At 48.2% G+C, this 26,389-nt stretch overlaps 1 protein-coding gene across 7 annotated transcripts in view; it reads right to left on the bottom strand.

The window, feature by feature from the left end:
- The window catches only part of TRIM13 (tripartite motif containing 13), a 237,204-nt gene that overhangs the window by 142,718 nt on the left and 68,097 nt on the right, over positions 1-26,389 (bottom strand). For 2 of the 7 annotated variants that reach the window (XM_073662684.1, XM_073662683.1), the window contains exon 1: positions 16,742-16,835. The exons of the other annotated variants lie outside the window; for them this stretch is intronic. The gene's annotated coding sequence lies outside the window, so the exon portion shown is untranslated. Of the gene's footprint in view, positions 1-16,741; positions 16,836-26,389 lie in introns of those variants that run through there. 7 annotated transcript variants of the gene reach the window in all.

The raw sequence follows: 26,389 nt of genomic DNA on the forward strand, positions 1-26,389 counted from the left end.
CTGCCATGCTGGGGGGACAATCATTGATCATGCGATTGCCATGTCCAATAGAGGTAGTGAATAGGTAGGTAGTGCCGCTACATGTAGGCTTGAAATTTGTCAGCAACTGTTAGCCTCTCACCTAGCCAAATCAGTTCTCATACTTTGCACTGACGAAGGCCAATAGCCCGAAACACCGTGTCTGCAAATTGAGATTCTGATTTGGCTATTATCCTAAGTCATATTGCACGACTTGTTAAAGGGTCAATTGGGACTTGTAGGATTGCTGCTTTCAATAGGTGGCGCTATAGAGTTTAAGTCCTCTTCCTCTCTGAAGAGGCAATTTGCATCAGCAACTGTTAAACCGATTGTCTTCTCCATGGGGGTTCCATAGAAAGCCAGGATCCAAATCTGCTGCTACACTGCAGGAGCCTCAGGCCATATCCAATGGCCCAGGAGCCAAGATCAAGAGCAGTACATGTAAAATGCTTGGTTATTAGATTAAATCCATATTACTGGGGTACAGGGTATCTGGACAGGGACAATTTCAGAATGGAGTTTGTGTATAATGTGTGCATGTACCCATTTCCAGAGTTGTATATAAAATATAAACAGTATGTGATGATCGAGGAGCCCAATCTGATCTCTAATATGACTGCGGTTTTCAGCCTTAGCCCGCACGTCACTCGTGTAAGAATCTGTAGGGTGAATAAGGGTTCCCACATATCTAGGACAGAAGGGTTAAATGGACATCTGTTGTCTCTTTATTTTTAGATCAGTGCAGAATGGCTTCACTACAGTATAGTTGAAAACATATGTTCCATCCCGGCTGCCTTGTCCCTGTGACTGTGGAATAGAATGATATTTCTTGGAGGTGACACTACTTCTGCAGTTTCTGGAAGCCAAAGCTCGGCTGGAGTAAGCCTTAACCACAGCGTTTGTTTATATAAAATATACCTTTAAGCAAAACATTACAAAACCAAATTACAGCTTTCACTTGTAATCACAGCGCTGGGCGGACGCAGCAGCACAATTTCATGTAAAATGCAGCCATTCTGTAACTTGAAGACACTGTATGTAAAGCGAGGCAGCGAGCTGAAGCAGTAAGGGCACGGAGGCGGCGTGCAATCAGTGCCCGCACCACTACATCCATGCTAGAAAGGTAGCAGCTACTATTCCATTAGGTCACAAATCAGTAAATTACACAAAATGTGTACGTGGACAAACGGTGGAGTCGCTGTGACTAGGACACAGTGCGTTGTGCCATCGGCCCAATATCCGTGTGCGGTAATAGATTTAAAATCTGCCCATTAATGGTGTACTGTATCTTAATCCAACATCGCCAGGAAAGTTTACATGTTCTGAAGGTAGAAACCCAAGGGAGCTAGAAACAGGACACTCGCCTTGATTCTTAGGGTATTCCCATCTCCAAGCTAATACACCATTATGTAGTAGGGATAATTATAGCAAATATCCTTAATTAGAAATGTAATAGTTTTTCTGATTCGCTATGTCTTTCCTTATGTGCAGGCATTGCAGGACCTTAAGTATCCATGGTTATGACCACTAATATAGTGACAGCTAGTTGCTAGTGGTTGTAACCATACATACCAAAGGTCCTGCAATGACTGGACATGAGAAGAGAGGGAGAGAATCAGAAAAACTATACTACATTTCCAACTGGAGGTCTCTGCTAATATTACACCTACTACATATTGGGATAGGATCTTGGAGATGGGAATACCTCTTTAAAAGGGAACCTCTCATGTCCTGTCTACTATGTAAACTGCCCCCATTTCGTTGTTAGTGATGCAATGTGCATCACTAACACGCTTTTTTCATTATATAAAGTGCTATATACTCATGATTAGCGCCAATTTTAGTTATATCAAACTGGCTCGTCTAGTCATAGGGGTGTGATTCTCGCATTCAGTCAGGGCTGGCGCTATTTTCCTGGAGGAAAAAGAAGTTTGCCTGCAGCAATATGGCACCGCCCGCCGCACTTGCGCAGTAGCATCTCACGGTAACAGAGATGCTACTGCGCATGAGCGGGCCATTTTGGTGCATGTAAATTTCAGGTTTCGCACACAAATTACACAGGCAGTATTTAAAATATTAGGCACGTAACTGAAAGCACAGTGACTTGTCAGAGGCCAGAGAGGCATACATGAATACATAATGAGAGCACCAGTTACAGCCCCTCCCCAAAGGCCGCCCCGAAGCACGAGCAGATCATTATCTCAGGAATGAAAATAAAGATTATAAAATAACCACAGGATGGATTTCATCAACAAAGGTATAGGGAAAATATATATTCTTGTACTGTGTTAGACAGTAGATAAAAAAATATTTAGATTTGAGAGTCCTCAGTGGTTGATACCTTTTAATGGCTAACTGAAAAGATGGTAACAAATTGCAAGCTTTCGAGACTACTCACGTCTCTTCAACAGGCTAGTATAACAAAATCTGAAGAGTCACATATTTATACACAATAAGACACAAGAAAAAAAAATGCAATAGGTAAGTCAGGTGATGAAAAGCAGAGTTATTATGGAAGAAATAAACAGTTCTGGCTATAAATATTTTAGCAGTTAATAGATAAGGAGTGTGAAGGTTTTATTGTCCTGTGACCAGGTCCAGTGTTGTGATGACCTCACAGGTCTGAGAGTCTGAGGAGCACATTCCTTAGTTGATGTAGAATGACAAATCCATGCGACACATTCATTCCTGCTCTGAAAGTGTTAAAGGTCATCATCAGTTTATATTCTGAGACTCTTCTTTCTCTTTGAGATTTGAAGTTACCTTTTAATACCAGTAATTTCATATCTTTTATGCTGTGATCAGGGGAACAAAAATGCTTGGCTACAGGCAGATCTATTCTTTTTTCTTTTATTGTGTGGCGATGATGATTCATCCTTGTTCTGAGTCTTTGCCCTGTCTCCCCTACATAAAGACCCCCAGCTGGACATTTGGTACATATAATTAAGTACACTACATTAGATGTGATACAGCTGAACGTACCTGGGATCTTATAGTCCTGATGTGAGTTGGGGATCTTTATCTTGTCTGTGGTCGTCATACATGGACAGGTTTTACATTTTTTCTGGTTGCAAGGAAAGGTTCCTGTAGCTGGTGGAGATGACAGGGAGCTTCTGACAATCATGCTTCTTAGATTTGGGGGCTGCCTGAAACACAGAAGTGGGGGGTCTGGAAATATGGATTGTAAATCGGGCATCTTTTTGTAGTAAGGGTTGTAGTTTCCGTGCAGCTCTTCTTAGCGCCTCCAGATTTGGATTGTAGGTGACTACTAGAGGCACCCGGTTGCTTTCTTGTTTCGTTTTGTAATGTAGGAGATGATTCCTTGATATTCTGGTGGCTCTCGTAATCTGGTTCTCAATTGTTCTCGGATGGTAGCCCTGTTTCAAAAAGGTCTTTCTGAGGCCATCAAGGTGTTTGTCTCTATCCATCTGGTTGGAACATATCCGATTGTATCTGATGGCTTGGCTGTAAACAATAGAGTTTGTGTGTTTTGGATGGAAACTGTCCCATTTAAGGTATGTAGGACGGTCGATTGGTTTCCGGTACAAGGATGTCTCTATTTCATTGTTCTGTAGCTTGATGATGGTGTCCAAAAAGTTAATTTCAGTACAGGAGTAGTTGAGTGTTAGGTTGATGGTGGGATGAAATTGATTAAAGTGTTCATGGAACGTCTTCAGCTGTTGCTCAGACCCCGTCCAGATGATTAAAATATCGTCAATGAAACGATAGCAGGCCAGAGGCCTGATGGGACATGAGGACAAAAAGTCACTTTCAAGCTTGGCCATGAAAAGATTTGTGTACTGTGGAGCCATTTTACTTCCCATCGCTGTACCAGTTTCCTGTAGATATATGTTGTTATCAAATTCAAAGTAATTGTGGGTGAGGATGAATTCTGTAAGTTTGACCACAGAATCAGCAACAATTCCTGTATTTTCTATGAAGATTTTGCAGGCATTTAATCCATCCTTGTGTGGGATATTAGAATACAACGATTCCACATCCATGGTGGCCAGGATGGTTCCTTCTGGTAGAGGACCTACTGCTGCTAGTTTATTCAGCAGGTCTGTCGTGTCCTGAATGTAGCTGGGTGTACTCTTTACCAGGGGTTTAAGAACACACTCTACTGACGCGCCCCCTGGCCTGTGTTGTGCAGGGGATACCCGGAACCGGGCCTCTGGTGGGATGTAGTCTCCATGGCGCTGACCCGGTCCGTGCCCAGGGTGGTCAATTCAGTGGCAGTCTTAGTGTAATAACAAATGTCCGACTACGCCACCCGTGGATTGCGGTCAGTGGGGACCGCCGCTGCGCTGCAGACCGCTGAGGCTGATGTAGTTTGCGCAGCCGAGTATGGAAGTATTGCCTCAGGGCAGCTAGTGTGGATGATGGTAGGAGTGATGGTGTGAGCGTCCCAGTACTAATGGTGCTGGTGCGGTGATGAAACACAGACGTGCGGTTGCAGTTTCCAATGCTTTACTCACAGTTGTTATTCATGTCAATCCTGCAGGCGATGACTGCCCAAGCCGTGCTGCGTCCACCAGGTAAGGGACTCGACCAACTCCCAGGCAATTCCAGAGCGTGGCACAGGGCTCCCTTCCTTTCCTTTCTCTGGCCGTCCCCACCAGTGACCCACCTTTGTCCAGCTCCCTCGGGCCTTCTGTTGGCGAAACCTATCTCCGGTTTCCCTGACCCTATGCGGTATGCTTTCCTGGTGGATGTAGTGGGGGGGGGGGTCGCATCAAGATGTGGTGACGACCTCCGGTCTTTGGCTGAGGAATCTGTTGCCTCCACCAATTTGGGTTCCGGTACCCTGCTCTGCCAACCCTTCACCCTGTATCTCCTGGGCATATGGGGTTCCTTCTTTACTCGCGTCTCTGGGCCTCTCTCTGTGTTCCTTGCTTCCTTTCTCCTCTGTTCCAGTTCCTTTCTTACTTTCCTTTCCGTTCCTTCTCCTCTCTCTTTCTGCTGTTTCTGGCCTCCACTCCAGGCCTCCCTCTGGAGCTGGGCGCAGACTGAGCCACAGCTCCCTGTCAGCCCTCTCTGGCTGAACTCCTGACTGAACTGAACCCTGTCCTAAGATGGTGCCCACCTTAAATACCTCCCTTATGTGTGAGCCCAGGTGACTAGCAACCAATGGGCTCCTACCTATGCCCAAAGACCCACCCCTATCTGCTCCTACACCACTGGGTGTACTTTCCCCTCCCCACTCCAGACAGGGACAGATGCTGTCGTGCCTGCACTCCTGTCTCGTGGGAGCACCGTTGACCTGTCCCTCGGAAATGGGGTGTGTGTGGTGCATGCAACTAAACGAGTCCTGGTCCACACTCCATCCTTACCCGGGAGTGGAATATCACACCTCTGGTTTGAGGTGTAATACCCCTGTAGCAGCCGAGCCTTCGGGGTGCTACATTCCCCCCTGGTAAATCACAGCACGTCCTCGGGCTTGAAAAGAGCAAAACAATTTAAAAAACACACAAAAATTTTAGAATGCATTCGTATATAAGACATTAACCAAAAACTCATCCCTTTATGGGAGGTACTCTTCTCTTTTTAACGTTACAGGTATAAAACATTTTACTAATGCCACCGGAACTCTTTTATGAAACACTATATAAACTTTGGCATTTCTATTTTAGCAGCATATTAAACTTTTCACATTCAGGCATTTTCAAGTAAAACATTTTCAAAACATATTTTTGAGTTCTGGCAGCTGTGCAACTTGCGACCAGGTAAAGGTGCAACAGTCCAGTTAATCTTGAAGTAGACGTTGCGGTTTTTGTATAAAACCAGTAGGGGGCGCTTTAAGAAGCGCAACTATTTAGAGGATGGCCGCTCTCAGTCCTCGGCCAGTGGGGATAGGGGAATGGCTGCTCACAGTCCTCAGCCTGGTAATGGTTATAAGGGCAACTTTGGCAACAGTTCGTATACCCAGACGGGTAACTATATACAGTTAATTTTACTGTTCATTCAGTGACGGGGTCCTTCTGATGCTCCTTCCTCGTAATCTTCAGACAAGTCCGGGCCCTCAGGGTAGTCCATGTCTGGGCGGTACCGCAGTTCCTCCTCCGTTAGACGGTGGACATGGAGGGCGTACAGTCCCTTAGCGCCCTTGTGCCGGGTGTAGGTGACCACGTCGCCGGGGTACAGGTCACGGCCGTGATGTCCAAGTGGCTTTCCACGTCTCTCCTGGTGACGAAGACGTCAGTGTCAGCCTCCGGGTCTCTGATGAAGCCCCAGCCATGCTCTAGCTGGAACTTTACTACTGTCCCGGTGGCTCGGGGACCGCGAATGGCTTGGGAGTCCTGACGGGTCCTCCTCTTCTGCTCCGCGCTTGGAGTCGCTCCTCCCTGATGCGCCTCTGCCGCCGCTCCCTTTCATAGGTGGCCAGCTGTTGACGGCAGCAATCCAGGCGATGGGCTGCTTCCGCCCGGGTCTCCTGGGTGAACCCCATGAGATTCTCGCAGATGGGATCCCATGCCGACTGGGCATCCTCCAGCGGGGGTGGAGCGATGTTAGCGGGCTCCGGAGCCGGGATCAGAGGCTCACTCAGGGGTTGTTCTCTTCGGAGACGGGGGTTGACAAACTCCGGTGGCCACTCGAAGGGCAGCCCGTCCGGGCTGGTATGTTGTGCATAGAGGTCCGCACCCAGGGGTGGCACCACGGGCTTTGGGCAGGTGACAGCGCCCAGGGGCACTCGGCCTTGCGACCAGGCCTGTCGTCGTTTGTTGGTCGCGCCCGGGGGTGGCACCGCCAAGGTAGGGGGCGCTGGAGAGGCAGCGGCGCCCGGGTGTGCTGGGCCTTGCGTCCCGGCCTGTGACGTCTCCCGCTTTACGGCGCCCGGGTTCAGAGGGCACAGCGCGGGGCGGGGCGTGACAGTGACGTTTGCAGCCTGAGGCCTAGCTGGCGGCGGTGGAGGCATGATGTCAGGTACGGTCCCCGGGGCTTCGGGTCCCGCAGTGGAGGGTAAGGGCAGGCTGGTGTTCCCAGGGCTTGGGGTGATGGTGTCCCCATTACCTGCCTCGGTCTCCGTGGCCTCCTCCGCAGCGTCGTCTGCAGCTGCCGGTCCCTCTTCTCTGCGCCCAGCGGTAAGCACGCTGCCCGGTCCCGGCGGGATCCTCCACTGGCTGCCTTCGTGCTGCCGGGCCATCTCCTCTCTCCACCCGGCAAACACATCCCGCTGCGCCCGGACCATCCGTCTGTTCAAATCTTCCAGCGCTGCGCACGCACAGTCCGGGTCCCTGGGCAGCTGGGCTAGCAACTCTGTCAGGCTGCAGGGTGGCTCAGCTTGCAGCAGGCTGCGGGCCAGGGTGCTGGTGGGGTTCGCTGCTCCCTCCATCTCCGGGTGCAGCAGGTCCAGACTGATCCAGGCCGCGCCCGGCCCCAGAGTTTTCTGTCCTATACGCCCCCATGGGGGGTGGTCTTGGGGGCATCTGCTGACAATCACCCTTAGGGGCAGCCCCCCCACGCTGATGGACATCTCCACTGCTGCATTCATGGCTGGTGGTGGCGGGCTCCTTCTTTGGCGCCATTCTGGGACCTGGCCCATGATGGGAGGTGGCTTCCTGCTGTCTTTTGGTGCGCACATAATGGCGTCCGCTCTGCCAGGGCGGGAAAAACGGATGAAGACGGCGGGAAACGGTCCAAGATGGCGTCTGATGGCGGGAAACGACTCCGGACGGCGGGAAACTTCTGGAAATGGCGGGAGACTTCTTTTCAAGGTACATGCACAATCTTCTTCAGGCACGCAATACCCGCTTGTGGCGGGTTGGTAAAGATCCTGCCGACTACGCCAAAAGTTGACGCGCCCCCTGGGCCTGTGTTGTGTAGGGGATACCCGGAGCCGGGCCTCTGGTGGGATGTAGTCTCCGTGGCACTGACCCGGTCCGTGCCCAGAGTGGTCAATTCAGTGGCAGTCTTAGTGTAATAACAAATGTCCGACTACGCCACCCGTGGATTGCGGTCAGTGGGGACCGCCGCTGCGCTGCAGACCCCTGAGGCTGATGTAGTTTGCGCAGCCGAGTATGGAATAACTCCCTACGGGAGAAGTATTGCCTCAGGGCAGCTAGTGTGGATGATGGTGGGAGTGATGGTGTGAGCGTCCCAGTACTAATGGTGCGGCGATGAAACATAGAGACGTGCGGTTGCAGTTTCCAATGCTTTACTCACAGTTGTTATTCATGTCAATCCTGCAGGCGATGACTGCCCAAGCCGTGCTGCGTCCACCAGGTAAGGGACTCGACCAACTCCCAGGCAATTCCAGAGCGTGGCACAGGGCTCCCTTCCTTTCCTTTCTCTGGCCGTCCCCACCAGTGACCCACCTTTGTCAAGCTCCCTCGGGCCTTCTGTTGGCGAAACCTATCTCCAGTTTCCCTGACCCTATGCGGTATGCTTTCCTGGTGGATGTAGTGGGGGAGGGGGGGGGGGGGGTCGCACCAAGATGTGGTGACGACCTCTGGTCTTTGGCTGAGGAGTCTGTTGCCTCCACCAATTTGGGTACCCTGCTCTGCCAACCCTTCACCCTGTATCTCCTGGGCATATGGGGTTCCTTCTTTACTCGCGTCTCTGGGCCTCTCTCTGTGTTCCTTGCTTCCTTTCTCCTCTGTTCCAGTTCCTTTCTTACTTTCCTTTCCGTTCCTTCTCCTCTCTCTTTCTGCTGTTTCTGGCCTCAACTCCAGGCCTGCCTCTGGAGCAGGGCCCAGACTGAGCCACAGCTCCCCGTCAGCCCTCTCTGGCTGAACTCCTGACTGAACTGAACCCTGTCCTAAGATGGTGCCCACCTTAAATACCTCCCTTATGTGTGAGCCCAGGTGACTAGCAACCAATGGGCTCCTACCTATGCCCAAAGACCCACCCCTATCTGCTCCTACACCACTGGGTGTACTTTCCCCTCCCCACTCCAGACAGGGACAGATGCTGTCGTGCCTGCACTCCTGTCTCGTGGGAGCACCGTTGACCTGTCCCTCGGAAATGGGGTGTGTGTGGTGCATGCAGCTAAACGAGTCCTGGTCCACACTCCATCCTTACCCGGGAGTGGAATATCACACCTCTGGTTTGAGGTGCAATACCCCTGTAGCAGCCGAGCCCTCGGGGTGCTACACTACCCATCCAGAAACTTGCTCAATAAGGGTGCCCACACATGAAATAATTGGTCTTCCTGGATTTCCAGATTTGTGGATTTTGGGGAGCATATAGATTTTCCCTATTCTTGGACTCTCTGGTATCAGGTCATCGGCTCTTATGGATTCGTCAGGCAGACAAGATACCAACTTTAGTTCCTTGTAATAGTCCTGTGTAGGATCAGACTCCAGTTTTTTGTAGCAGCGCGTGTCCACCAGTTGTCTGTTTGCTTCCTTCATGTAGTCTGATGTGTTCATCATGACTATTGCACCACCCTTGTCAGCAGGTTTAATGATGATTTCTTTGTTGGTCTTCAAAGATTGTATGGCCTTTCTCTCCTGGGCACTGATGTTGGATGCTTGTCTCCTGTTTGCGTCTAGGATGGTGGATTTTATCACATGTCTGAAGGAGTCTATATATGTATCCAAATGAGCGTTTTGTCCAGGTGGAGGTGTCCAATCTGACCTCTTCTTGGTTGTCAAGATCCCTTTTCCTTCAGTTCGGGTGGGTTCTGAATCTTCTGTAGCATTGAAGTATTCCCTCAGGCGCAGTCTCCTGAAATAATTTTCCATATCACTACAGAGTTCAGTTTTATCTAGGGCCTTTAGTAGGACAAAATGAGAGTCCTCTAGAAAGCACGGTCAGCTCTGCTTTGTTTGGTGTATAATCTGAGAGATTGATGACACAGTTACAAAGGTATCATTTTACTCAGTGTAACGGCGCCCACCTGACAGTGTATGTGGTTTACCAAGCACAATCCTGCGCTTGTTCTGGGACCCAGTGATCAGTTATTTATCATCTTTTGGGACATTACTTATAAAACCTTTTCATGCACTGCTAAAATGGAAGTGACATGGTAGATTGGACTGTACAATGTGTACCGTAACTGATTTATTTAGAGAATATAATATATTTTGAGACTGCAGCTTATGGGGCTCATTAAAAAAAATAAAAAAAAAATAATAAAACAGGATACAGTTCTATTTGTTTGCATCAGCTGATACTATTTTTTTTTTCGCCTGGAGCTGGGTGTAATTCAATATTGTGAGATTTGTTATAATGCCAGAGCAGCTGGGTCTAAGAAATGTCAGAATCAGCTCGCATGAAAGTGAATATGGCCAATTGCCAGTCACCAAAACCTGCAGAGTGATGTGAGCAGGAAGGGTCAAGAGATCAGGGAAAGTTTAAATAACATCTAATTTGGGTTTCAATGCCCAGCCCTACTACTATAGCTGCAGAATTTGCAAAACCATAGCAAAGCTATGCACCTTCTAATACACTGGTTTTCAATGCATTACCATTTCCAAGATCTCCACTTGATTCAGGGAATGGAAACCTGGTACTCCTCAGTTTCTATAGACTAGGGTTCACATAAAGTTCTGGCTGTGGCAGAACATGCATTGTAAATATTGGATCCAGTCTATACGATTCAGTTCCCACAAAGTTTCAATATAGAAGTCAAGCTGCTTTGATTAGAGCAGGGGGATCTGTGATTTTCACTTGCAATTATATCCAGTCAAGAAACTGCTCTTTCAGCAAAACTATTTGTAGGGAATCTGTCAGCAAGATTTTTTTACCCATCTGAAATCAGTATGATGTAGGGGCAGAGATCCTGATTCTAGGGATGTATCAAAAAGGTCTTTTCAGGTAGATTCCGCCTGGTACCTGCCTGAAAAATTGTAAAGAAAATAAAAAGCCCCAGAAGAGAATGAACATACAGTATGTAAGAACGACTTACAAAGCATATATTCCATTCTTGAGGCAGCTCCTGTTTGGAAGGCACCACTATCTTATGAATGGGGAAAAAAAATGAAAAAATATTAAGTGGGCATGAGATTTCTATAAAGGGCATCCACTTTGCTAGAACTGTAAGCTACTGCATTTTTGAAGCAGTCAAAAACTTCTCTGGGCACACAGCCCAAGGCCTCATTCACACATCCATGTTTGACACTAGTAATATTTATTGTTTCGGAATAGTTTTTCACGCATGGATAAATTACTCTTCTCCTATACTTTGCAAAGTTACAGTATTTTTCGTATTATTTTAAATTATTTAACAGGTACTATGGTACCCGGGTCTGGAGGAGAGTCTCCTCTTCTCCAGACCCGGGTACCATCCGCACATTGAATCGCTTAATATCGGCATGTGCACATGTAGTCATGCGGATATTAAGCGATTCAACGCAAGTCAATGGCGGCAATTACGCTGCATAAACGCAAAAATAATGGACATTCTGCGGATTTTTCCACAATGATAATCTGCAGCGGAAATTTCCGCAGAATGTGCACGGCACATGCGGATCATTGGGGGACCATAGGGCACGTATTACCAAGAGTTTAAAGCGCTTTTGCTGCTGAATTTCCGCAGTGAAAACTCTTAAAGACCCATAGTGGGTACACAGCGGCAATGGGGGATGAAAGGGGCACAGGAGGCAGCAGCCGCCTGTCGCAGCCTACACTGTGCCCACTACTAAAGAAAATGAATATTCACTGCTCCCACGCCCATGGGCAGCACTGGAGCAAAGAGGAGGTGAGTATAATCATTTGGTTTTTGTGTGCAGCGTGATGGGGATCAGGGGGTGTCTTGCATACCAGGATGGAGGGGTGCCAAGCATTCCAGGGAGAGGGATGAGGTGGGCCATGCATTCCAGGATAGAGGGGTGCCAAGCATACCAGGAAGAGGGATTGGGGTGCCATGCATACCAGGATGAGGGACATTACCCCTATAACAGTGTTAACATAGCCATAGACTCGTATTGGCACTTTTCATCCATGATACTGAAGAAAAACGGACACATCTCCGTGATTTTTGCACTGACACGTGTTCAGCACCATAGATTATAATGGGTATGTGATTTATCCAGTAAAAAACAAAACACACAACATAGAACACATGTGCAACACTGACGTCTGAATGAGGCCTAAATATGTATAAAGCCATCCAATCTACATAAACCACCACATTACAAAAATGCAAGGAGAATAAACACCAGTAATTTAGCATTAGAAATTAAGAATTGCAGAAATGATAAACGTGTCCATTTGCACTGATCACACATTACTGGTGCCCCGTGAACATTAAATACAGATTGAAACATTCAAATTGTTCCAAAGTTATATTCATCTATACGATTTGCATTGAAAATAATTTTTTCAGTAACCACGTCCAGAGTCTTAAAAGTCAATGTGGATATGGAGGTTCTATGAAAACATGAGATGATACGGTCACGGGTTTACCGCTAAAGAGGAGCCATAAGACCGCAGCGTCTGAGTTTACGTACTCCTGCATTGAGTAGAAGCACTTCTACCTCTAATTAAATTGTGCTAGTTTCTTTCAGCAGTGCAGAGAGTTAATCTGCTCAGCTTTGAGTCTCTGTAGCTTTCTTCTTGGAAGTTCTGTGCAGTATCAGCCACTTGCTTCTCCTATATAGTCTCTGCTCTGGCAATTTGGATTGCCAGTGTTAAGTCTTGTACAGCCTGGTGGAGTGGAGGATTCGGTGATCGGTAGAGGAGAGTTGTTCTGTGACTGTTGCTTGAGGTTTTGGCTTTGTGCATAGTCCCATCCTCTATTTTTGTTTACCTTCTTAATTCCTTCGGTGTATCCCTCTGTTGTCTGAGTGCATATTTTGCGTGTTTGGTGTTTTGATTTATCCCTGTATGTCATTTCCTTGTTTGTCTGCTTTGTGTATTTACATACACTATTCCTCTCCACTTCCCTGGGTGGGGGAGGGGACAGATAAGGGCTCATTCAGGAGTACAGCAAGGTACGTGGTCCCAGCACCTTCACCATCAGAAGTAAGCTGGGGAGCAGGGTTAGCTAGGGTGCCCCTAAATTTAGTGAGAGTGTAAGATCCCTTGGTCCCGGGTTATCAGACAACAGTATCGTGACCGATACCTGAAAGTTTAGGCATTTTATGTGCAAGTCCACCTGCAAACATCACTTTACATGGCATTCTACACAGACTATATGATAAAACAGAACCGATTGCAGCGCTAGATTTTAATTTTTTTTTTTAATCAAATTTTAGTGAATTTCTTGCTGGTTATTTTTACATAAATCCTGCTCTGATATGCATTTTGGAAGCAGAGCAGGTGCTAGAACATGGGGTCCTGTGTAATAAGAAAATAAGCCCCCTCTTAACCATTTTTTTGGATGGCTTCTCATTATTTTAATATCCCTAGAGGTGTAAGGCAGTGACGGGGATTAGTTTGTCTTGCATTCCCTGGTAAACTAGGACTGTAAAGTATCAATGGTAAATTAAGGATATCCTATGGGGGATCCATCCTCAAGAAGTCTCCTAGGCAATCACTTATTTGCCCCCCTCTCCTTTAAAGTAGGCCATACAAATCAGATGGCAATTGGCTGAACATTTGTTCTGCAGACAGCTTTCTCCAATGAAGGAATGCTGGTATGTGAGAGATGAGAAAGCCGCTGCCAGACACTCCTGGCAGCAGCTCATATCCCTTAAAAAAGAAAAGGATTGGGTGATGAAATTCCTACTGCCCAAACCTTCTATCCCCCAATATCTGTCCAAAAATCACCTGTCCACATAATAAGCTACTGCCGATATAGTAGTTATTGCCTGAGATTTGTGCCCCCCATGTGAATGGAGTGATGGACCTGCTGCTCCATTCATTCAAACCCTATGGAAGTGCTGGGATAACAGTACAGCACAGCTCTGTAGAGCCACTAGGGAAGTTACTGATAAATTGGCCGAGAGTTTTTATAGTTCCATACAAAGTGGACATATTCTAACAATTTCTTGAAAAAAAAAAATAAAATAAATCACACAAGATCCCTTTCCACTAAGCAAAATGAACAGAAAGATTGTGGCATAATCAGGACCTCCTAGTACGTACCGTAATTTTCAGCATTATGTCCAACACGTTAGCTCCAGAAAAGCACATACCTACACTGAAATCAGATGAATCTAATGGGAAACATGCAAGAATTTGGTGTCCCTGCATTACTTCTCTAGGGAAAAATTAAGTGTCAGATGATTACAATGATCCCTGCAATATTCCACTTTTCTGTAGCGGGGAGAGGAAAAAGAAAAAACAAAAAACGAGGAGAGATACCCTAAAAAATTATGGAATGCCCTTGAAAAAGATGTTTTTGTACTTCTTTTGACAATATATGTATACACACACACACACACACACACACACACACACACACACACACACACACACACACACACACACACTAAAATAGTGACAGTATCCAAGCAGAAGTAGCTAAAAGAATAGAGTGGTCACCTTTTAAACTTATCCATGGCTTTCAAAGCCCAAGAGCATTAAAAGAAGTGACAAAAAGGAGGAACATGTATACATCAATGTCAAAACTACTTGTGCATATGTTCCTTTTTTTGCACCATTTCAGGCAGAATTCCCCTGAAAAAAAAAAAGTTATGTGCACACACAGTGGTATGTAAAAAGTTTGGGCACCCCTGGTCAAAATTACTGGTGAACAGTTAAGCAAGTTGAAATAATCACTTAAAGGCCTAAAGTTAAAGACACATTTCTTTTATATTTTAGGCAAAAAAGATAATATAATAGAATATATATATATAATATATATATTTTAAAAACTGGAGATTTGTGTGCTCAGATGTCTGAAACCTTGGGTCAAAGTTCTTAATTAGCCTTTTAGGGTTATGGCTTGTTCACCATCATCGTTAGAAGAGACAAAGTGATGCAAATTTCAAAGCTTTCTAAATGCCCAGCCTCCTCTAACTTTGTGCCAAAAAACAGCAGCCATGGGTTCTTCTAAAGAACTGCCTAGCACTCTGAAAATACAAATGGTGGAGGCCCACAAAGCAGGAGAAGGCTATAAGAAGATTGCAAAGAGTTTTCAAGTTGCCCTTTCCTCAGTTTGATATGGAATTAAGAAATGGATTATGGTAGTTAACAGCAACAGTGGAGGTCAAGATAACGTCTGGAAAACCAAGCAAAATTTCAGTGAGCTGCTTGTAGGATTGCTAGAGAGGCAAATCAAAACCCTCACTTGACTGCAAAAGACCTTCAGAGAGATTTAGCAGACTCTGGAGTGCTACATTGTTCTACTGGTCAGAGACACCTGCACAAATATGGCCTTCATGGAAGAGTCCTCAAGAGAAAACCTTTCCTGCGTCCTCACCATAAAATTCAGTGTGAAAAAGAACATTTAAACAAGCCTGATGCATTTTGGAAACCAGTCCGGTGGACCAATGAGGTTAAAGTAGAACTCTTTGGCCACAATGATCAAAAGGTATGTGTGGAGAAAAAAAAAGGGCACAGAATTTCAGGAAAACAACATCTCACCAACCATTAAGGATGGGGGTGGATCAATCATGCTTTGGGGTTGTGTTGCACCTAGGGTTGAGCGAGTATGTTCTGTCCGAGTATGCTCAGGCCGAGCTCAGAGTATTTATAGCTGCTCGGTGATAAGGTTAAATCGCTCCGTGTGCATGATTTGCAACTGTTTGACAGCTTTATTACGTGGGAGGAATGTCTATTTCTTACACATTCCTCACATGTAATAAAGCTGCCAATGTGTAAGAAATAGACATTCCTCCCACGTAATAAAGCTGTCAAACAGTCGCAAATCATGCACACGGGAGCGATTTAACCTCATCACCGAGCAGCTGTAAATACTCGGAGCTCGGCCCGAGCATACTCGACGAAAGGGTTAATAGAACATACTCGCTCAACACTAGTTGCACCCAATGGCACGGGGGACATTTTACGTTTAGACGCAAGAATGGATTCAATTACATTTCAACAAAATTGATGCAAACATAACACCATCTGTAAAAAAGATGAAGTTGAAATGAAGATGGCTTCTACAAATGGATAATGATCATAAATACATGTAAAAATACCTCAAAAGGCACAAGCTGAAGATTTTACAATGACCCTCAGTGTCCCCTGATCTGATTATCATTGAAAATCTGTGGCTAGACCTAAAAATAGCAGTGCATGCAAGACAACCCAGGAATCCCACAGAACAGGAAGAATTTTCCAAGGAAGAATGGATGGAAATCCCTCAAACAAGAATTTAAAGGATCTTGTCTGGCTACAAAAAGTGTTTACAAGCTGTGATCCTATCAAAAGGGGTTGGTACTAGGTACTAACCATGCAGGGTGTCCAAACTTTTGCATCGGCCCATATTCCTTTTTGTAATTTTTAAAATAGATAGATAAATAAAAAACATATTTTTTGCCTAAAATACAAAGGAAATGAGTCATCTTTAGCTTTTGTTTTTTTAGAGATTATTTCATCTTCACCTTGCTTAACTGTTCACAATAACAGTAATTTTGACCAGGGGTGCCCAAACTTACATGCCACTGTAAGCCAACAGTCCCTCTGCCACATTAGAGAACACCAGCATTTTACTTTGCATCAAAATTTTAGGAACCCAATTTGAAGTTTTCATAAAGCTCATGAAACTACTAGTTATGCCTCAGCACCCCCATATGGTCACCGTGACAATCAAGTGTACCCACATACTAAATGCATTTAGGAAACCCCAAACTACTGAAGTAGTAGTAAAAAGCATCAAGTAGCATTGCGTGTGCTTTTGTCCTTTTCCAAGGAGATACTGATGGCTTTAACTACAGTAACTTACTTAGAATGAAGTCCAGCCTTTCAGATCCCAGTCTAGGCTCTGCACACATGTCCATAGAGTTGTGAAGTTTGTCATTATGCATCTTCCAACAAGGAACTGCAAGACTACTGGTGAGTTTTAAATAACCATTACCACTTCTGGAGAGCAGAAGATAAAACTTGGTCAGACGCTCGTGCAACCGAGCCCTACAATCTCTGTGCTTCAGCCCTAGCTTACCCAAGAATACAGCTAGAGATAGGGATGTACAGCACGCTGCTATGTAAACCGATGCATACACTATGCTTTCACAAGGTCTTAATATTAAAGGGGTTGTCCAGTACTTTACTGCCCCCCCCCCCCCCTTTTCTCCCCGGGGCCCCAAAGGATTTTTGTAATTAGTTTACGTTGCAGATAATGCCTGTGAGCGGCGCTATCCTTGGCCGCTCACAGGCATCATGTGACCCCGCGCTGACGTCACGACAAGTGAGGCGTGACTCAGCGCTGGGGTCCCTGTGGTGGCTGCTGGGTGTCTGAGTCGGCTGCAGGTGGGGGTCACGTGATGTGTGGCACCCCAGGGGTCTGGTTTCCACAGTAATAGCAATATTACGTCTGAGAGCAGGTGGGAGGTCTCTTGGTCAGGAATCCTATGCATGCCACACCTCCTGCCCAGTCCTGGGAGGGGAAGAACTTCCCCTATATAAAACTGGGGCTGAGGCAGGGTTAGGGAGTTAAGAAGAGGAGAAGAGGAGTCCCAGACAGAGACGTAGTCTGGTCTGGAGAGGAGCAGCTATAGGAAAGAAAGATCAGGAGCTCAGTGGGAGCAGTGCTACAAGGAATCAGGGGCTGGCAGCTGTAGAGCTCGCCCTGATTGAAGAATTATCACCGGACCCGGAGTCCGAGGCTGTGGGGACGAATCCTTACCCAGCAGCAGAAACCGACCGGCAGGGGATTTCAGGTCCTCTGGCCAAGAAACCCGAAGGCACGGTCACACGCATGGGACCAGCACTGCCGTCGTGGAGCGGAAGCTACCAGAAGGCCCCGAGTCACCGGCCATACGGGTGAGCACCACACGGTACACTCAGGGACGTGGGCTACTTTTACCCGCCTCTAGCAAGGTAGCCAGAAGAGTACAATTAGTTGGGGAGGCCTACAACTCCGCCTGGCCAGGGGAAATCCCATCTGCTCAAAGACTGACCAGGCCCCGATCGCTAGCCAGTACTCCGGGAGGGTCTATCTTTATCACCAGTAAAGACCCTGAACTACACCGCATCGTCTCTGAGTGGTTCCTGCTACCCCCATCATCCACGTCGGCTGCCCTGAGGCCATACCCCTCCCGTTGGGGGTTATACCATCTACGCTGCACAATCGTACCACCGGCCTCAGCGGTCTACCCTGCAGCGGCAGCTCCATAGCTGCATTCAACGGGTGGCGTAGTCATCCAACATCTACTGCTAATACTCAGCCACACAGTTTGACTCCCTGGGCACGGACCGGGTCACCGCCACGAGACTACTACCCCCAACAGGCCCGGCTCCGGGTAGTCCCCGCGTGCGCAACGCTACACCAAGTAGGCCCAGGGGCGCGTCAGATGCCTGTGAGCGGCCAAGGATAGCGCCGCTCACAGGCAGTATCTGCAATGTAAGCTAATTACAAAAATCCTTAGGGGCCCTGGGGGGGGGGGGATACATTGGGGAGGGGGGGGGGGTAATCTAAAGTACTGGATAACTTCTTTAAATGTTCAAGAGACATGCGAGTGCTGAATGTTAGACCCAAACATTGACACATCATGGTCAATTGCTCCACTCCCAAGAGACAGAGCAATCCTTTACAGATTTTTCTGTGGATAAATATACATACACACGATAAATGTGGCATAATATATATAGAAAGTAGAATGTAAGCCCACAAGGGCAGGGTCCTCTTCCTTCCATACCAGTCTATCATTGTTAGTTTGTTTACTGTAGTGATATTCTTATTTTGTATGTACAGCACCATGGAATCAATGGCGCATAATAATAATAATAATAATAATAATAATAATAATAATAATAATAATAAAAGTCAAAAGGTCTTAAACAGAAATTAAACTTTGAATAATGCAAACTAGGTCATAACTGGACTTGCATTTCCAAGCATTGCCACCACCCAAGACACAAAGTATTTGATCACCCCTCCATCTCCATTTCCAGTAAGTATTTGTAGTCTCAATGTAATAAGACTTGAAGAATTTCTTATAAATAATTTCTTCTTCCTGGAAACTTATGAATAAATTAACAAATGCCTGTTACCATTCCCCCAGTCAATGGGGGGTGTATGAACTCACATTATGACACGGTCCTATTAATGTTGGCAAATTTGCACATTTTTTAAAGCGATGCCTCTAGTGTAAGGCTGCCATATGCCAGTCTTTGTGGTTGTAAATTACCCAAGTGTGTCTTCAGCATAAGAATCCAGTTCAAAAGAAACAGTCTGTGCTTCTGGTTGTAATTTTAACCATTTAGAAGTGGTGGGAAAGGTCTCCAAGAATTTTTTTGTAGCTTTTCAGGGGAAACTGATAGTCACCCATTTGATCAAGTGAGGTTCCTGTCTAAACTACACATCGAGCCAGGTCACTAACCAGTTCAATGATATAAGCACTGGGAATATTACACGGTGTACAGAGCGTACTCTTGTCATGTTCCTAACTGTTCTCTCCATTTTTATTACAGTAAGAATGCTACTTATCACAAAATTGCATGTTATGTTATCTGTCCTTCAACACTTAGGGCGGCTGTATAGCGCTGATAGAAGGTAATCACTTGGAGACATGACACTACATTTATGAAGCAATTCTGTTGCCTTTGGATACAGCGGTGTCCTAATTTGGCCTTTTATTGGGATAGACGAGAGTGAAGCCACCGGGGACCTGCTTCGGACTACTCATCCGAGATGCGTCGGCTTTACAAAGTAAACATCCTCTAAAATGCCATAGTGTTTCAAGAGTAAAATATAGATGGCTGCAATAAAGTATCTAGTACCCCATTCATGCTGCCTGTGGTTTGGGCAGCATGAATCGCAGTTACTGTCAACTGAATGTACTGTAGTGTTAATTAAAACAGTTTATTCACATGAAAAGATTAATTCCAGTTTCGTAGATTACAGCCATATAATTAATGCCATTCTAAAAATAGAAGTCAAGTTTCCCTATACATCACTGTGGTTTATGCATAAAGACTGAATAACACACAGTGCTGATGAGTCACCTATCCACTAAAGACGTTGCAGCATGATAATGAGGTTCCATTGTGTAAAAGAATCATCCCCAGTGACATGCATTTCCGCCTCACAATTTTAATATCCATCTGGGAGCGAGGGCCGGTGGAAGAGAACTAAGGGTATATGCACACAGGTGGGTTCCGCTCCGTAACCTGCCGGAAAAAAAGCACTAAAATACTAAAGAGAATGGACATTTGTACTGCAATGCAAGAACAACTTGCTGTTCAACTATTCAGACTTTAGCTCCTTTTAACCGCTCCAGGGTTCCAAAAATGAGGAGAGGTAAAAAGTAGTGACTTGACCATTCTTTAGGCATCTTCTGCTTGGAATTCATTTTGTTTCTATCTCAGGTTTTGTCTACTTAATGGCCAATGTGAACATACCTACTACATGTTGCATGTACACAAACTTGTACTTTAGTTAATTTCTTTTGGTTTTGCTTTAGGTTCTTGCACTTAGTGCAGTTAAGTGTACTTTCACATTGCGTTCTGTGTACCCGTCGGGGCATGCGCCTGAAATCCCCCGCAAAACAAGGTCAGAACGTGTGCGCCGATTGGTCCATAGACTAATGATGCATATGTGGCACCCCAGGGGTCTGGTTTCCACGGTAACAGCAATGTTATGTCTGAGAGCAGGTGGGAGGTCTCTTGGTCAGGGATCCTATGCATGCCACACCTCCTGCCCAGTCCTGGGAGGGGAAGAACTTCCCCTATATAAACCTAGGGCTGAGGCAGGGTGAGTGAGTAGAGAAGAAGTAGAGACAGAGAAGAGAAGCAGATCTAGGAAAAGAACATCAGGAGCTCTGTGGGAGCAGTGCTATAAGGAGTCAGGGGCTGGCAGCTGCAGAGCTCGCCCTGACTGAGAAGCTATCACCGGACCCGGAGTCCGAGGCTGTGGGGACTAATCTTTACCCAGCAGCAGAAACCGCCCGGCAGGGGATTTCAGGTCCTCTGGCCAAGAAACCCGAAGGCACGGTCACACGCGTGGGACCAGCACCGCCGTCGTGGAGCGGACGCCACTAGAAGGCCCCGAGTCACCGGCCATACGAGTGAGCACCACACGGTACACTAAGGGACGTGGGCTACTTATACCCGCCTCTAGCAAGGTAGCCAGAAGAGTACAGTCAGTTTGGGAGGCCTACAACTCCGCCTGGCCAGGGGAGATCCCATCTGCTCAAGGACTGACCAGGCCCCGATCGCTAGCCAGTACTCCGGGAGGGTCTATCTTTATCACCAGTAAAGACCCTGAACTACACCGCATCGTCTCTGAGTGATTCCTGCTCCCCCATCATCCACGTCGGCTGCCCTGAGGCCATAACCCTCCCGTTGGGGGTGATACTATCACGCTGCACAATCCTACCACCGGCCTCAGCGGTCTGCCCTGCAGCGGCAGCTCCTTCGCTGCATTCAACGGGTGGCGTAGTCGTCCAATACCTACCGCTCATACAACGCTACTTAGTCTGACTCCCTGGGCACGGACCGGGTCACCCTCAACAGATCCGGCTCCGGGTAAGCTCCTGCATGCGCAACGCTGTGCGACAAAGGTCCAGGGGTGCGTCAACTTTTGGCGTAGTCGGCAGGATTTCGTGCCCGCAACCACCGGGTACTGCGTGCCTGAAAAAGACTGTTCAAACTTACCAGTGGTGAAGATTCCCGCCATCCGTGGAGGTTTCCCGCCATCCGGCGCCATCTTCTACCTTCTTCCCGCCATCCACGAAGTTTTCCCGCCATCCGGCGCCATCTTCTGCCTTCTTCCCGCCATCCGTGGAGTTTTCCCGCCGTTGGACGCCATCTTGAAGACGCCGCGCGGGAAGAAGAGGGGCGTGAACTCCGAAAGCGCGCGAGAACTGAAGCCCCGCCTCACGTCCGGACGTTGCGTAAGGTCCTGGAAGGAGCCCAGCAGACGCCGACGTCACAGGAGCGCGACGGAAGGTCCTCAACCCTGACGATCCACTGCGGAGCCGCGGCCTACGGAAGAGGATCATCGCAAGGTAGGCCACGGTCCACTAGGGGGGAGGAAGATGTCGGATACGGAGGAGAGCTTCACTGCCTCAACCCCCGCCAGCGCCACCGCTGCTGCAGTCATGCCTTTCACCATGCCCTATACCCCGGGAGCGGCCTGGCTACCCCAGTACTCAGGGGAGTCACATACCCTGCATGACTTTAGAGAAAAGCTGGATAGCCTCTTCCAGGTGTATCCCCTCACAGAAGAGCAAAAAGTGAGCATCCTGGTGGCCCAATTAACCGGGGCAGCCCAAAGGGAGGTAAAGTCCTGGCCACCTGGGGGGAGGACTGTTGCAGGGATACTAACCCGGCTGAGGGACACCTTTGATACCCGCACCTCACCCGAGATCAAGCTTAGATTCTACGGGTGCAAGCAGCGAGCACACGAGAGTATAAGGGACTATGCCCTGAACCTACAAGAGGCCCTGAGAGCTATTAAGCAGACCGACCCTGACGGCGTGGGAGACGAGGACAGGCTGTTGACTGAACAATTTATAGAGGGTTTATATTGCAATGCCCACCGAACCCAGTTGCGGGCAATGGCCTTACAGGACCCTCATCTGGGATTTGCACAGTTCAAGGACAGAGCCATCCGGGTGCTCCGAGAACCGGCACCAGGTGGCGTTGTGACCCACAGACGCCCCACTACCACTTACCACCAGGAGGCGGCGCCCTTGTCGGCAGGGCCTGTGGGAGCTGATGCGCAGGCTTTGAACAATGACCCGGCTCCAGACCTGCACCATCAGGTCCAAGAGCTAGCTAAAAGCGTTGCCGCGCTAACCCGAACTGTACAGTCTTTACAGGTTTCCACTCCAGGGAAGATCCAGCTGGCATCCGGACCGGAGGACATCCCGTGGCGTCGACCAAGGAGGACCCCACCGGCCAGAGGAAGACCCAGCGACCGATACAACGAGGACGGACAACCCATCTGCCGCCGCTGCAATCAACCCGGACATATGGCAAGGTACTGTCCTTTAAACTGGCACAACCTGGGGTAGGTTACCACTATCCCGTACGTGCTCTTCAAGCAGTACTGGAATGACTCGGATATCACCCGCTACCCTGACGACGACTTGAGTATCATCGCCAGCAATGGTCAGCCCGTGCCACAGATTGGATTTAAAGAGGTGACCATTAAAATCGGTAGAGTCGAATTGGCGGCACAGGGACTGATCATTGTAGACATTGACAAGCACGAGAGTCACCCAAAGATAACTCTAGGAACTAATGTAATTGAAAATTGTCTTGCAGAGGTGATTTTCCTTTTACAGCAGGTTGCCAAGAACGCCAGCTCCGGCCAGCAGCGAGTGCTCCAGAAAGAGATCCGGGCACTGATGCGACGGCAACAGATAGAACTCTCCGGTGGTGAGATTGGTAGCGTAAGAATGTGTGACCCTTTCCCTATTGCCATGCCCCCAAAAAGTGAAATGATGATTTGGTGCCGGGCAGCTATTGGTCTGAGAGGTAGAGATTACCAGGCAATGGTAGAACCAGTTTACTCAGACAGTAGGCCCACCATTTTGACAGCACGGGGGGTGGTCAATGTACGCCATGGGAGGGTGCCCGTTCGCATAATAAATATCGGGAAGAGGGAAGTGTACCTGCCCCGGTATGCCACACTAGCCAAATTGTATACCATCAATCAAAATTCCATACAGTCCGTAGAACCCTTGCCTCCATCTTCCCCGGAGGAAAGTAACGGCTCTAAGGAAACAATGGAGGACTGGTGTCAGCAACTACATTTGGGTACTGACTCCACTCCCTCACACCAGAGACAGGGAGTCTATCGGGTGGTTCGAGAGTACGAGAGAGTGTTTAGTAAACACCCGTTAGACTTCGGGCGAGTCAAGGGGGTAGAACACCACATCCCCACGGGAGACCATCTTCCCATAAAAGAGAGGTATCGACCCGTACCCCCTGCACACTACCAACACGCCAAGGGGATGCTTAGGGACATGAAGGAGGCTGGGGTGATCAGGGATAGCTGTAGCCCCTGGGCAGCTCCACTAGTCTTAGTCAAAAAGAAAGACAACACCATGAGGATGTGTGTAGATTACCGGAAAATCAACCGTATCACACACAAGGATGCGTACCCCTTACCAAGGATAGAGGAGTCTTTGGCTGCTTTAAGATCTGCCAACTTCTTCTCTACCTTGGATCTCACTAGCGGGTACTGGCAGGTTCCTGTAGCAGAGGCGGACCGGGAGAAGACCGCATTCACCATCCCGATGGGACTTAGCGAGTTTACCTGCATGCCGTTCGGACTCTGTAATGCACCAGGAACCTTTCAACGATTAATGGAGTGCTGTCTGGGCCACAGAAACTTCGAGACGGTCCTGTTGTACCTGGACGATGTCATCGTATATTCCAAAACTTATGAGGACCACCTGAAACACCTGGCGGAAGTGTTCGAAGCTCTGGGAAACTACGGCCTAAAGGTAAAACCCTCCAAGTGTCACCTCCTAAAACCAAAGGTGCAGTACCTGGGACACGTGGTGAGCGCTGACGGAGTGGCTCCCGACCCGGATAAGATCACCGCAATTAAGGAATGGCCAAGTCCCTCCAGTGTAAAGGAAGTGCGGCAGTTCCTCGGGTTGGTAGGCTATTACCGCAGATTCATCCCCGGTTTCACCAAAAAGGCAGCTCCTATGCAGGACCTCCTGATAGGCCAGTCCCGGAAGGCCAAGAACCAGAAGCCACCCTTCAGATGGGAGAAGTTAGAAGAAGAGTCCTTCCGCCAGCTGAAGATGGCCCTCACGGGGGATGAAATCCTGGCGTACCCTGATTACAGCCAGCCCTTTATCCTCTACACTGACGCAAGTAACATCGGGCTAGGAGCCGTACTGTCCCAGATCCAGCAGGGGAAAGAACGAGTAATCGCTTACGCCAGTCGGAAACTGCGACCCACCGAAAGAAACCCTGAGAATTACAGCTCATTTAAGCTAGAGTTCCTGGCAGTGGTGTGGGCAGTCACCGAACGCTTTAAGCACTACCTCGCTTCTTCCCGGTTCACCGTGTACACGGATAACAACCCGTTGACACACCTGGACACAGCAAGACTCGGTGCCCTAGAGCAGAGATGGATGGCCCGTCTGTCCAACTACGAGTTCACAATCAAATACCGGGCAGGACGCTCCAATACCAACGCGGACGCCCTGTCCAGGATGCCAAACCTACCGGACGTAGGAGAAGATCCAGAGGGACTGGAAGAAGTCGAACTCCCCGCGTTCCACCGTCATGGGACTATCCAGTATTCCCATCGGGTAAGGAGTAAGCAAGCCGCTACGTTTAACCCCTTGCCTCACTACAACTGGGAGGAAACGCAAGACAGTGACCCTGCCGTCCGACTGGTGAAGGAGATGCTGACTCGGCCAGAGGCTCGCCTTGACCCAGACGCTCCGGAGGAAGCCAAACAACTGTGGGCTGAGAAGAGTCGACTGTTCCTTTACAAGGGGAAGTTGTGCCGCAGAATGGTCAACTCCCGGACGCATGAACTAATCTGGCAAGTAGTGGTGCCACGAAGAGACGCAGCCATGGTGATGGAGGCATACCACGACGGGGCTGGACACTTCGGATGGAAGAAGCTGGAGTTCCTGCTGCGCGGGCGGTTCCACTGGGTAGGCATGAGGGGAACCATCGAGAGGTGGTGCAGAGACTGTGGCCCGTGCAACCTAAGAAGGAAGGACCGTGCCAGCCAGAAGACCCCCCTTCAGTCCATCGTCACCAAGCAGCCGTTGGAACTGGTAGCCTTGGATCATGTAAAACTGACCCCAAGCAGAAGTGGCTACGTCTACGCGTTAACCATTGTGGATCATTACTCACGGTTCTTGGTTGTCGTCCCCGTTAAGGACTTAACAGCTCAAACAGAAGCTAGAGCCTTCCAGCAGCACTTCTGCCATCCACACGGGTACCCGGACCAAGTGCTGACGGACCAGGGACCTGCCTTTGAAGCGGAGGTCTTCCAGGAATTCTGCAATCTGTATGGCTGCCGGAAGATAAGGACGACACCCTATCATCCGCAAACTAATGGACTTTGTGAGAAAATGAACCAGGTGGTAATGGATCTTCTGAAAACGTTGCCCCTGGAAGAACGCAGTCTGTGGCCTGAGAAGCTGCCCGACCTGGTGGACCTATACAACTACATCCCTGTAGGTTCCACCAACTGTACCCCGGCTTACCTAATGAGGGCAAGGCCTGGTAAGCTACCTGTTGACCTGGAGATGGGAGTCCTGACACCAGAGGACACTTCACCGGAAGCAGACTGGGACACAGAGAGGCAGCAGCAGTACCGGAAAGTACAGGAGAGCGTGGAGCGAAGTCTCTGTCTCGCTAGGGAAAGACAAGAGAAAACTTACAACCAGTATGCTCCCGCTGTTCCCCTGGTACCCGGAGAGCAGGTCTTGAAGAGGAA

This window comes from Phyllobates terribilis, unplaced genomic scaffold (genome assembly GCF_046119375.1).
Source record: "Phyllobates terribilis strain yellow unplaced genomic scaffold, ASM4611937v1 Scaffold_2__4_contigs__length_985480577, whole genome shotgun sequence".
Lineage (NCBI taxonomy): Eukaryota > Metazoa > Chordata > Amphibia > Anura > Dendrobatidae > Phyllobates > Phyllobates terribilis.